Source organism: Staurois parvus, unplaced genomic scaffold (genome assembly GCF_062004578.1).
Source record: "Staurois parvus isolate SC_StPar_1 unplaced genomic scaffold, SC_StPar_1.0 ptg000048l, whole genome shotgun sequence".
Classification (NCBI taxonomy): domain Eukaryota; kingdom Metazoa; phylum Chordata; class Amphibia; order Anura; family Ranidae; genus Staurois; species Staurois parvus.
Window position 1 is genome coordinate 17925717 of NW_028317844.1, and position 12273 is coordinate 17937989.

Consider the following 12273-nt stretch of genomic DNA (forward strand, 5'->3'; position numbering starts at 1 on the left):
AACCCAGGACTAAATAAGCTTTCATTAGATTTTTAGGATACAGAAAAGTACACAAATATGGACAATACACAATTATTTGCTCAAACTCTAACAGTCAGTATCACAGGGGTCACATTCAGGGTAGGTTCACACCTAAGCAGGTTGCGTTTGAGCGTTTCTACATTGCGTTTTGTGTTGAATTTTGCGTTTTTCCGCTTGCATTTTTCCAGTTTTTTGAAATTTTCTTGTTGCTAGGCAGATTTAAAACACAAAATGCATCACAAACGTGCCAAAAACACAGCAAAAACACAATACATGCTTTTCTGCAGCGTTTCCATTGAAGTCTATAGAACCAGAAAGGCCACTTTTTGCGTTAAAAATTGTCCCTGACCCTTTCCCAAAAAACGCACCAGATGAAAAAGCACAGATGTGGACATGTCCCATAGGAAATCATGTTAAATGGATTGTACTGTGTTTTTGCAAAACGCAAAACACTGCAGAAAACGCTTAGGTGTGAACCTACAGTAAGCACACTGACCCTAGTATATACAGTACTTATAAAAAACTGCTGTTCTGAGAGCAGCATCTATAAATGAGGCTTTCAGCCCTGGTTCGCACTGATGTGGTGCGGCACACCGCATGTGATTTGCACAGGAACCACACCGCGTTCTTTGATCCACAATTTCTGTGTGGTACAATTTGAACCATATATACTGCCTGGCTTAAATTGCACTGCATCCACAGAAATAGTGCAGGACCCTCTTTTTTGTTTGCACCAGTATTAGTTTGCGTGTGTGTTCACACCCACGCGATCCAATTCTGCACATCGTACCGCATTTTGCAAACTGATTTTGGGGTGTTGTTAACTTAACCACTTGCCCTCCTGAGGATTTACCCCCTTCATGACCAGTCCATTTTTTGTGGTATGGCACTGCGTTACTTTAACTGACAATTGCGCGGCCATGCAACACTGCACTCACATTAAATTTCTATCCCTTTTCCCCCCAGCTTTTTTCTTGCCTGTGCGTTTTTTCTATAAACAAAAAAAACCCGGCAATTTTGAGAAAAAACAATATTTTGGACTTTTTGCTATTAAACATGTCCTGTAAAAAAATTTTAAAAATAAAATTTCATTATAAATGTAGGCCAAAATGTATTCTGCGACATGTTTTTGCTAAAAAAAATCCCAATATGTGTAAATTAACTGGTTTATGTGAAAGTTATAGCATTTACAAATGGCAGTATAGCTAATGGGATTTTTAAATATGTTCCTACTAGTAATGACGGCGATCGGTGACTGTTAGCGTTACTGCGGGACTGCACCGGACATTCTGACACTGGGGGGAACTAACTTGGTGTCACTGACATCCCAGTGACACCAATACAGTGATCAGTGCTAAAAAAAAAAGCACTGACACTATTAATGGCACTGGGCAGGAAGGCATTAATGTGAGGGGCAATCAAAGGGTTAACTATGTGCTGGAAGTGTTTTACTAGGGGGCGGGGGTGTGTGTGTGTGTGTGTTCTTCACTGTAAGCACACTGATCGGGATGGCTGTACTGTGCACAGCCATCCCGAGCAGTGTGCTTGAGCTGACAGGGAGGAAGATTGTTTGTAAATAAAACCGCACCCCGTAAATAAACCGCACCCCGTAAATAAACCGCACCCCATCTGCTCCTCCTTAAGCTGACAAGGTAGGGGCCAGAGCTGTACACATGTCATGGCCATGATGCATTGTTTCATGATAGCGGTAGGCAGGGGCGGACTGACAACTCATGGGGCCCCCAGGCAATAGGGGATCATGGGGACCCTGTGTCCTTTCCCAAACTCAAAAAAAGCCTATGAAAAAGGTACCAAGGGCATCTTGTAAGCCATGTACCGGGGTGTGCTCCCCAGGATACAGTGAAGTCACGAACGAGGAAAGCAACCCCAACACCAGCTTTTGCCACAACAGAATTTTACTTAGATGTGGCAAATAAACACAACCACAAATGCTGGAATTTACATACACCCAGCCCAAAGGCTGAGACCCTTGTGCTGCACAGCACGGCGCCTTCTGATGGATGAAGGTAGAAGGTGTAGTAATTTACCTACTGGCGGGCACAACTAAGCTGCCACACCTTACCTGTTATTACCCTAAAAGAGCAGGAATCAGTGTATGGGTGTATGGTATGGGCTAGCCTGCGGTGCAGCGCAACAGCTTACAATCTTACACAAATCTACAGTATTCCCCCTCCCATAACTGGTCCTGTAGCACGTGCCTGAGTATTCCTTCTGAGCAAAACAACAGTCTAGCTTGAGTTTGTGGGATTTTTTCAGCTCTCCAATGTGAAATGTCACTTTAAGTTGTGGAGTCCTTCCAATGATCAGTAATAACACTTGTGGCCTGACACAAACAGAGACCCTAACTAACAAACTATAGGCCTGTCTCAGTCCTATAGGCGCCAACACTGAAATGAGGTGCGTGCATGATCTTACCGACCCGGGTCTGCTTTGTATCTGCTGGTGACTCTGAACAGAACAACTGTCTCTCCACTAAGCATGCAATATCACAGTATATAGATTGCTTAGTTCCTCAGCTTCCCATCAGCTTCCTGGAAGCAATCTTCCTTTCTTTGAACAGGGTCAGCTTCACTTAACTGAATTTCTGATCACGGAGGGCTGTCCTCACATCTGGATGGCATCGGATTCTCAGATCACACAGCCCCCCTTCTCTCTCTCATGCATGGCTGCTCTCCTCTCCTTTTCCTGTTCACTTCCCAAGTCTAAAACCCCACCTCTTCATGAATATAGAAATCTCTATGAAGTCTGAGGCTGTGTTAGAAAAAACAGTGACATCTTGTGGCTAAACTGCAGAATGTCAGTCAGAACGTTTTTAATTTACTTCAATCAGTGTTCAAACAATGAAAGCTGTTTCCCCATCTCACAATCTCATGGGGCCCCCTACTGACCCCGGGCCCTCGGGCACTGCCCGAGTTTCTAAATGGTCAGTCCACCCCTGGACGTAGGAATTAAACCCCCTGTCACATTCAGCAGACACTACTGCATACTAAACACTACCCATTCAAAGGAATGGAACCACGCTGCAACTGTATACAATGAGAAGGTGACTATCAAACAACTCTAAAAAACCGTCTGAGCATAGATCGCTTTTCAGAAGCACGCCTGACCTTGCAGCATATATAAACAAGCCCTAAAATAGAATATCCAGATAAGGTTTTTATAATTCTGAGTTGCAGAGGTGTGTGTTCTGACAATTGGAAGGTAGTTCCCACCAGTGTACATTTCTAGTAGAGCACTTTGTTGATGAAGGGGATGGTCTGGATCAGTCTACATTTCATGTAATGGCTGCTGTGTGTCCAGCACATGACGTCAGCATTTTATTGGAGACGAGCTTCATTTTTTTCCTCAAAGCCAGAAACCTTCTGAAAGGTCATTTACTTCCAGTGTGATCATCCACAAACAAAAAGTACAACTACAGTATTCATATGTAGAACTAAATTTTCCATTCAGTTTACAGATTGGCACTGTGTCAGTGTTGTTTTGTTTTTTTGTACCTGGCACAGTTTACAACAGTCATTTGCTAACAATGCTCAGCAGCAGGGCTGGTACTGTGTGTAAGGATAATATTTTATGTGTTCGTTAATTATGTACAGAGACAATAGTGGCAATGGACGGCTCAGTAAATACTTTGCTTTTGTTTACTAATTGTAAGATGCAGTAAGTACCCTTCATATGAACGTTCAAGTTGCGAACTTTCAAAGATGCAAACATGTAATCACATGTCCAGTCATGTAAATCTGGGTACACACACTCAGTTTTTTTTTTGTTCAATCCACTGGGCTAAACGGAAAAAAAAAAAAACCTGAGAGATTGTCGTACCAACACAAGCAATGTTGGTGTGGTGATCTCCCCCGCTGTCTGCCGTCCATTGTCTGCAAGCATTGATCTTTGTTGGACTTACAAACAACTTGGACTTATGAACGCATTTGTTTGTTACACATGGAACTCGCTCAGAAGTAGGGGGCGTACTTTACTTTTTTTGACGTTTTCTTGTTCTGTTCACATATTGTTAGTGACAATACTCCCATAAGCCATAATTTTATGACCATGGACAGGTTACATGAATACGTTGACTATTTCATTACAATAGCTTCTGAAAGTGGGTGTTCTGTCTTTCCAATCTAACCATTGATAGTGTGATCTCTGTAACTTACAGTTGTGATGAGATAGCGATAACTCCAATATCAGTTGGATACCTCATTCAGTGACTCAATCGAGATGATATTGTGTAGATCTTGTGAAGTTTATTCCATAAACTGAGAGAATCTTACAACAATGAACATTCGATAGGTCAAAAGATCATAATGTGTCCTGCTTCATGACATGAGGCTAGAGCTGCAGTGCATTTCTGGGAAAAAGGGTGGGCTATCTATACAGCATTAACTAAACCAAAGGAAAGGGAGAAGCAGAGACAAAATATAGAAAACACTTAAAGGCATATGACAGTCATGTGAAACATGACAGGTGTGATATATTAGACAGCAAGTGAACATCCCAGAAGTTGCTGTGGGTATTGCAGTTTGTTGCCTATGAGGTAGCGTAGCCATAGACCGGTCTGGGTGCCTATGCTGACTGGTGTCCACAGCCAAAAGTGCCTACAATGGGCATGTGAGCATCAGAACTGGACCATGGAGCAATGGAAGAAGGTGGTCTGACCTGATGAATCACATAATCTTTTACGACAGGTGGATGGCCGGTTGCATGTGCATTGCTTACCTGGTGAAGAGATGGCACCAGGATGCACTATGGAAAAAAGGTAAGCTGATGGAGGCAGTTTGATGCTTTGAGCAATGTTCTACTGGGAAGCCTTGGGTCCTGCCATTCATGTGAATGTTAGTTGACACATACCACCCTACCTAAACATTGTTGCTGACTGAGTATACCCCTTCGTGGAAGTGGTATTTCCTGATGTCACTGGCCTCTTTCAGCAGGATAAGGTACCCTGCCACAATGCAAAAATTATTCAAGAATGGTTTGAGGAACACAACAATGAGCTTCAGGTGTTGACTTGGTCACTAAATAGTAGAGATCTCAGTCATATTGAGCATCTGTGGGACATGCTTGAAAAAGACAATGTATACGAAAGGTGCAGCGCTAGTAAACAATATATAATATATATGCAAAAGTCCCTGGTGGATCAAAAGATATAGGATATGGGGTAGTCCCGTAAATAAATATAGATGGTGACTTTGATATCGCCAAATCTTTTTTTTTGGTGACCCCCCTCTGAAGACGTGCTTGAGCACGATACGCGTCAGGAGGAGCCACATCACGCCGTGACGTCACGCCGCCGGAGCAACGTGGCGCTCCGGCGGCCATCTTTCATACCAGCTGGTCAGTTACTTTACAGACTACTGTCTGCAACGCTGTTTTACCTGTTACACAATTTTTACCTGATACACCATATTTAATAAATTTGGGTTTAAACTTACTACACTATGGGAGTGTTCTTGTCGCCCCCTGGGGGAGTGCTCTAGTCCACAGACCTACTCCAACAGCGGATCACTACTCACCACCCTGGCCATCTGGAGTGACAGCATCCACTAGGACCATATAGGGGGATCTCTGGAGGAGAAGGACAACCTACCTAGGATCCTAGAGAGGGAGGACCACCCATCACCTGGCAGCAGGATAACTATATACAAGGCGCATTTAATATGCGCGTCCGGTGAGTGCGCATTCCGTTACCACCTCTACCCGGATATCAAAGTCACCATCTATATTTATTTACGGGACTACCCCATATCCTATATCTTTTGATCCACCAGGGACTTTTGCATATATATTATATATTGTTTACTAGCGCTGCACCTTTCGTATACATTGTCTATTCCATAGGTCATTGGTACCTATCTTGTGCATAGCAGCTTGTTGATTTTTACTAAGGCGCTTTTTACTACTTCTTGTACATTATGCTTGAAAAAGAAGTTTGATCCATGGAGGACCCACTTCACAACTTACAGGTCTTAAAGGATCTGCTACTGACAGCTTTGTTCCAGATTCCACAGCATACCTTCTCAGGTCTAGTGGCATCCATGCCTTGACAGATCAGGGCTGTTTTTTTTGGAAAAAGGGGATCTAATCAATATAAGGTGGGTGGTCATAATGGCTGATCAGCGTATATAAGAACTATTCATATGAGTAAGATGCCAAGCTGCAACATATGATAAGAGGTAAAGCGTTTACATTTAAATCCTCAGGAAAAAAGTTTCTTTATAATTTAGTGCAGATTTTTCTCAGTTAATCTACTTCCTGATGTATAGAGAAATTCATTAGTTTTCTTAATTTCTCTACTTATTACACTAAGTGATGCTGACATATAATGATTACAAGTCTGGCTGATTCAGTTAACTGATAATTATACTGACTGACTTCATAGGCATATCTAGGGCAGACAGTTCATACTGTCTGACATCCAGATTAAGTGTTTAGAGGCAATATTTTAAATGCTTTCTGGGAATACTGGAACATTCATTTTTCAAAAACAGGACAAGCGATGAGCAAGTCAATTTACTTAGGGTTTGGCGAATATGGTTCAAAGTTCAGTAAACCCAAACTTTGTGGCGAATCCCACTGAAGTCTATCAAAGTGTATCCTGCTGTCAAATTCTGTCCATTTTTGGGCTAACGGGCAAACTATTGTAAAACATAGAAGGCATAGGTTGCTGGGCATTGCAATGGACAATATATACAAAGCAAAAAAAAGTTTTTAAAAATACTGTAAGGTGGGAACTGGGAAAATTAGGCTTCAAAACCATTCCTCACATTCCTCAAAACCTCTACCATTCTCTTATCCCAAATGTTTCCAACAATCTTTAAAATATAGATCTCAGATATGTGTTTGGTAGAAAGTAGGTAGCATCAGGACAGTACATGAACACTTGAATAGGCTGCTAATAAAGAGAGACATGGCAGGTTCTGTCTTGCAATAAAAATTTGAATGTTTTATCTGAGAGACAACAGCCACAAAATGTTAATGTGGCTGGATAGAATGTAAGAAGATTGGTTAAGTCGCAAATTAAGAGAGTGAGAAGAGGCAGTTTTTATCTGGAACTCAAAGTTAGAGTGTATTATCTGAGAGTTAGTAGCCACAACTAATATACAATTGCTGGACACTATATTGTAAGCAACTTGGTGAGGCCACAAAATAAGATAAAGAGACTAGACAGATTTTAGGTTTTATCTTAAAATAGATATTGGACTGTATTATCAGAGACAACAGCCACAAATATTTTGGAGTGCTGATGCAGTGAAATAGGCTGCAAACTTTGAGGCGCAATGTAGTAAACATTATAAATTTTGCAGCTGACATTGGGCTGTGAAAACATTGTGTGACACCCTTACAGTGCCAAAGGATAGATAGAATAGATCACAAACATTGAGGCACAATTCAGGATTTATTCTGAAACAAACAGCAGAAAATTTGTAGCTGAAGTCACACTGCTGCAAAATTGTCTGTCACCTTTAAAGTCCTGTAGCAATGGAATAGGCCAGGAGAGGTGGCAATAACTGGTAATTGTGGCTAGCGGGTAAATGTTTAAAAGTTTAAAGTTTAGCGTGTAGCATCAACTGCAGGGGTTTGTGGTCACTGGTAATCCAAGCCTGGTTCAATTTAATGAGAGTGACCTGGTCCACACTGACAGGGGACAGGTGGATTCACCTCTCCATATTCATAACAAAAGCTTCTGCTGCATTGAACGCCTTCTCAGACAACCAATTGGCTACAGGGTAAGCCAGAAGCTTGAACATATACTGTGCAAACTCCTGCCAATGGTTCAGCCTGGACACTCAAAGGTCCATGGGGTCCTCACTGCTAAGAGTGTGTGTATCAGCTCTGGACCCAATGCAGTCAGTCGTCATTGTGCCTGCACTACCTGTGACTGCCGTCTGTAGCTGGGTCTGGCAGCCACCACTGCTCCACCTATGCAGAACCTCTTTAAAATGCTAAATTTGGAGCTCAGATCAGCCATGTTAATCTGGTATTAGGGATTTAATAGGATGGCCACCCATTTGAGCATAAAACACCCCATTATCCACAAACTGCAGAGAGTTTCAAGTCTTCAGTGTTGCTGAGGACTGTCCTCAACAACTAAACCTCACCCATGTACATGCAGGAATTGGGTAGGGTTAAACACCCCCCTCCCAAAACCTGTCCCATTTTCCCCTGTTCATCACCTCCAGCACTCCAACCCCCTCATCCTCCTATTCCTCCTCAAGCTTCCTGCTGCCTCTGCCTCACAGGGATAGAGGTAGAGAGCAAATCTTCTTCCTACTGCTGCTGTGCCTTTAATACCTGGTCTATGACACCCCACAGTATGTGCTCCAGGAGGAATCTAATAAGGATTGTGTCAGCAATCTCTGCCATGTCATGGCTTACAATTTTGTCCATGTTCTCAAAAGGTACCAAAATGCTGCATGCATCCTGAATGATGAGCCATTGATGTGATGAAAATAACCCCAGTTCCCCAGAGCCTGTCCTAATGCCATATTCACAGAGGTGCCCACTGGTGGCACAGTGGTGCTGGGGTAGCCTTTGCAATATGGCAAACATTGAATCCCAGCTTGTGGGGGTGTCAACGATTACACAGTTGGCAGGCAGCTGGTGTTGGAGCTGCATTGCTGTCTAGTGAGCTATGGCCATGGCGTCTATTGGCATAATGTCCTCCTGGAACCCAGTGTAAAGTCTAAAGACATGTTCCAGGCAAGGAATGTGTATGCAGACAGTAGATTCGTGTGAATGTCAAATATAATCACAGACCTCAAACCCAATTCAGGGAATCTGAAACTCATCCCTAATTAGAATACATTTGTTAGTAATCATGGGAGGATTCTGGACTGTTCATACCAAATTCTTCTTAATCTTGTTAACTTCACATCCCTTCTTTTCTTTGAGTGACCATCTGGATCACTGCAGTTGTGCAGTAACAGACGTATTAAAAGGACAGCTGTACCATTGTAATAAAAACTGTCCATGTTAACCTCCACTTATTCCCTTCTTATTATACAAAAGATAATCCCTCAAACGCAGCACTGTTCTGTCTATACAGCCTGTTAGGCAGTATTTACTTCACATTTTCTTTCCAGCTATTGTTCTCAACTTGGGAGACCTCAACTTGACAAAGACTTGTGCCAGTATTTGATCCTTCCACAGGTATTTCTGCCCTACAGGTCCAAGATACATATACAAATGGGAACACACCAAATATTACTACTAAAAATAAAGGCTAATGATTGCTTCCTGTAGCTGTGAACTATAGCTCAGTGCTATTGTAAAAAATAGCATTTTAATTTAATTTAAATTGGGCTTTCAGTTTAAATCAATGAAATGCATTCCAGGTGCATAAGAACACGAGCTGTGCAAAATTGTTTTTAGGAAGCGGCCACATCCTGAGTAGAAAAGCCTGCTCCCTTCCAGCATTCTGAAAAGAAGGACCCTTGCAGTGTTCAATGCACCCCCTGCTGAGTCAGAACTAGAGCTTTACGATCAGCAGGGAGCATGCGGTTTGCTGATTGGGGAGCTTTAGCTCTTTCAGACCTCTTCAGGAACACCATTCACACAAGGAGCAAGGATTCCTTTATGCAGCATGGTGGCCTGGGATAGGCTTTTCTACTCAGACTGAGGCTGCTTTCTAAATGGAGAAGTCAGAAACATTGCGTTCCATGCTGTTAAAATCTTCTTTATTAAGGATCTAACAGGAGTTACACAATCCTATACAAAGAGAATGTTGACATGTTTCAGCCCGGGTGGGCTTTAGATGACTAAAGCCCACCTGGGCTGCTTTTAATAAAGAAGATTTCAAGAGCATGGAACACGATATTGCAGACTTTTTCATTTGGATAATCCTCTTAAAGTTTGTGCTGCTGTAGCCCGAGTACTCATGCAGCTCTTTCATACGCTATGTAAGTTTGAGGGGTTGTAGCATCACATCTACTTATTGCATATTCTAAGTCTGCTTTCTACAGAAAACTGTAAGACTTTGTTCGTCAATTTATTTTGATTCACCTGCATTGTATTTAAGTGATGTAAACTGGAAGTTAAATTGGACTTTAACTACTTCCCGTCTGGCCCATGTATATAAATGGCTGGAAGAGAGCAGTGCAGGGACGGGTTGCCGTTCATAAATGGCGCCCACCATTTTAGCCTGTGCACGCTCCCTGGGAGTGCGCAGCACCTTGATCGAGTGCCCGCTGTGTCCGGCGGATACAGCGGAACACCGATTGCTGTACGAGGTCCTGATCATGTGATCACTGATTGGCCAGTCAGTGGTCACATGAACAGTAGTAAGCAAGATGTCACTTCTGACATCATTGCTTACTACTAGTGAAATCTGTGAATGAACACAGAGATCACATGGTACAAGGCTATTCACAACAGCCTTGTACCATGTGACAAGCTGTGACCAATCACAACTCGCACAGTATTTCTCAATGGCTTCAAGAATGCAGCCAGAGAGAAAGAGAAATGATTGCTTTTACAGCCTTTATGGGTGTAAAAGCATTAAGTGTAAAAAAAGAAAAAAATCTTCATCACCCCCCACAAGTATTAAAGTGTCACTATGGTGACATTGTACTGCTAGAGTGACAGTATGTTATAATTTTTGGTTATAAACTAATTTGGGTTATTTTTTTTTCTAAAAAGATAATTGAATAAATTTTGGCCAAGATTTATGAAGAAAGATTATTTATTTGAAAAACACAATTTTTGGACATTTTCATTTATATATCCAAAAAAATAAAAATCCCAGTGGTGAATAAATATCACCAAAATAAAGTTTTATCAGTCTCAAAAAAATGCTAAAAAATTAATATGGGTACAGTGTTGCATGACCGCGCAATTGTCATTCAGCGCTGAAAGCTGAAAATTGGCCTGGACAGGAAGGGGGTAAAAGTGTCCGGACTTGAAGTGGTTAAAGCCTCGTGCACACATGGCATTTTTGCAGTCACTTTTAGGGGGATCATGTGGCTTTTTTTACTGTTTCCAAATGGCCCTCCATGTTATTCTATGTGTCCATGCACACACTGACTTTTAGAAGCTTATAGTAGCAGTAGAATTTACTAGCAGGAAAAAAAAACCCAGGGCCAATCATCCAGGAGCTTCAGCATTTTGGCAGGAAAGGCACGTTTAGGACTTGAGCATTAATTCATTTCAATGGCCAGAATAAATGATCATTCTGGCCAGTGAAATTAATTAACATCCAAGGGCTTGACTCTTGTACACCCGCCTAAATGCTTGAAAAAGTGTTAGCTACCTTTACAAGCGTCAGGGGTTTATTCTGCAAAAACGCTGCTGCCAGGAGGACAGCTTCTAGAAGAGTTTTTTTTAACGTCCTGTGTGCATGGGGCCTAATGCTCTGCTATGATGCTGCCTGTGACATATTTGTTTATTGTGTGGTTTGAAGATTGTAAGCAAGTCACATAGAATCGAATCTGAGAAACAAACATAGTATATTACAAATATCCACCTGTTTCCATTACAATATTATATATAATATGTAATGCAACTCCCACTACTGACAATAAGCAGGGCCAAACAACTGCCAAAAAGTATGGATGCTCTAGATCAAAATGTAAAAATGTTTAAAAGGTGTTTTTTTTTTGTTATATCTTAATTTGCAGTATAGTACATAAGAAGAGTTTTCTGCTCCATAAATCAGGTAAAACATGTCCTGGTGTTCTCCATTAAATCACCCCAATTTCATTAGTTTTCTCTTGTGCTAGCGATTCCCCTTCTAGAGGTAAACTTGCAACTTTCCCAAGAGATAAATTTGAACAGGGATAGTTCTGATATAAAGCAGATGCTCCTGGTGTGATCTCTTTGTTCTTTATTTTTTACAAAATATTCAAGAATGTCCTAGTTTTGTAACAATGGCAAATGTATGTTCTTTAAATAAAAAACTATAAGTTGTCACAAAAACAAACGTATGCAGGCAACACTGACCAAAAAACATGTTTCTACTAAATCTCTTAGATTGTAAGCTCCAAGGAGCAGGGCCCTCCTTTCCCTCTTGTATTGAACTGTATTGTTGCTGTATTGTCTCCCTTTATATTGTAAAGTGCTGAGCAACTGTTGGCGCTATATAAATCCTGTATAATAATAATAATAAATGCATACTGATATAAATGAGAAAAAACATTTGCCACGTAATGTTTCATTACAGAGTTTTACAAATTGTTATATCGATCTCATTGGACTATCCTTTAGATTGTAAGCTCCATGAGCAGGGCCCTCCTA

At 41.5% G+C, this 12273-nt stretch overlaps 1 protein-coding gene across 2 annotated transcripts in view; it reads right to left on the minus strand.

The window, feature by feature from the left end:
• Nucleotides 1-12273, minus strand: part of FHL5 (four and a half LIM domains 5) — a 58534-nt gene that overhangs the window by 25429 nt on the left and 20832 nt on the right. The window lies entirely within an intron of this gene.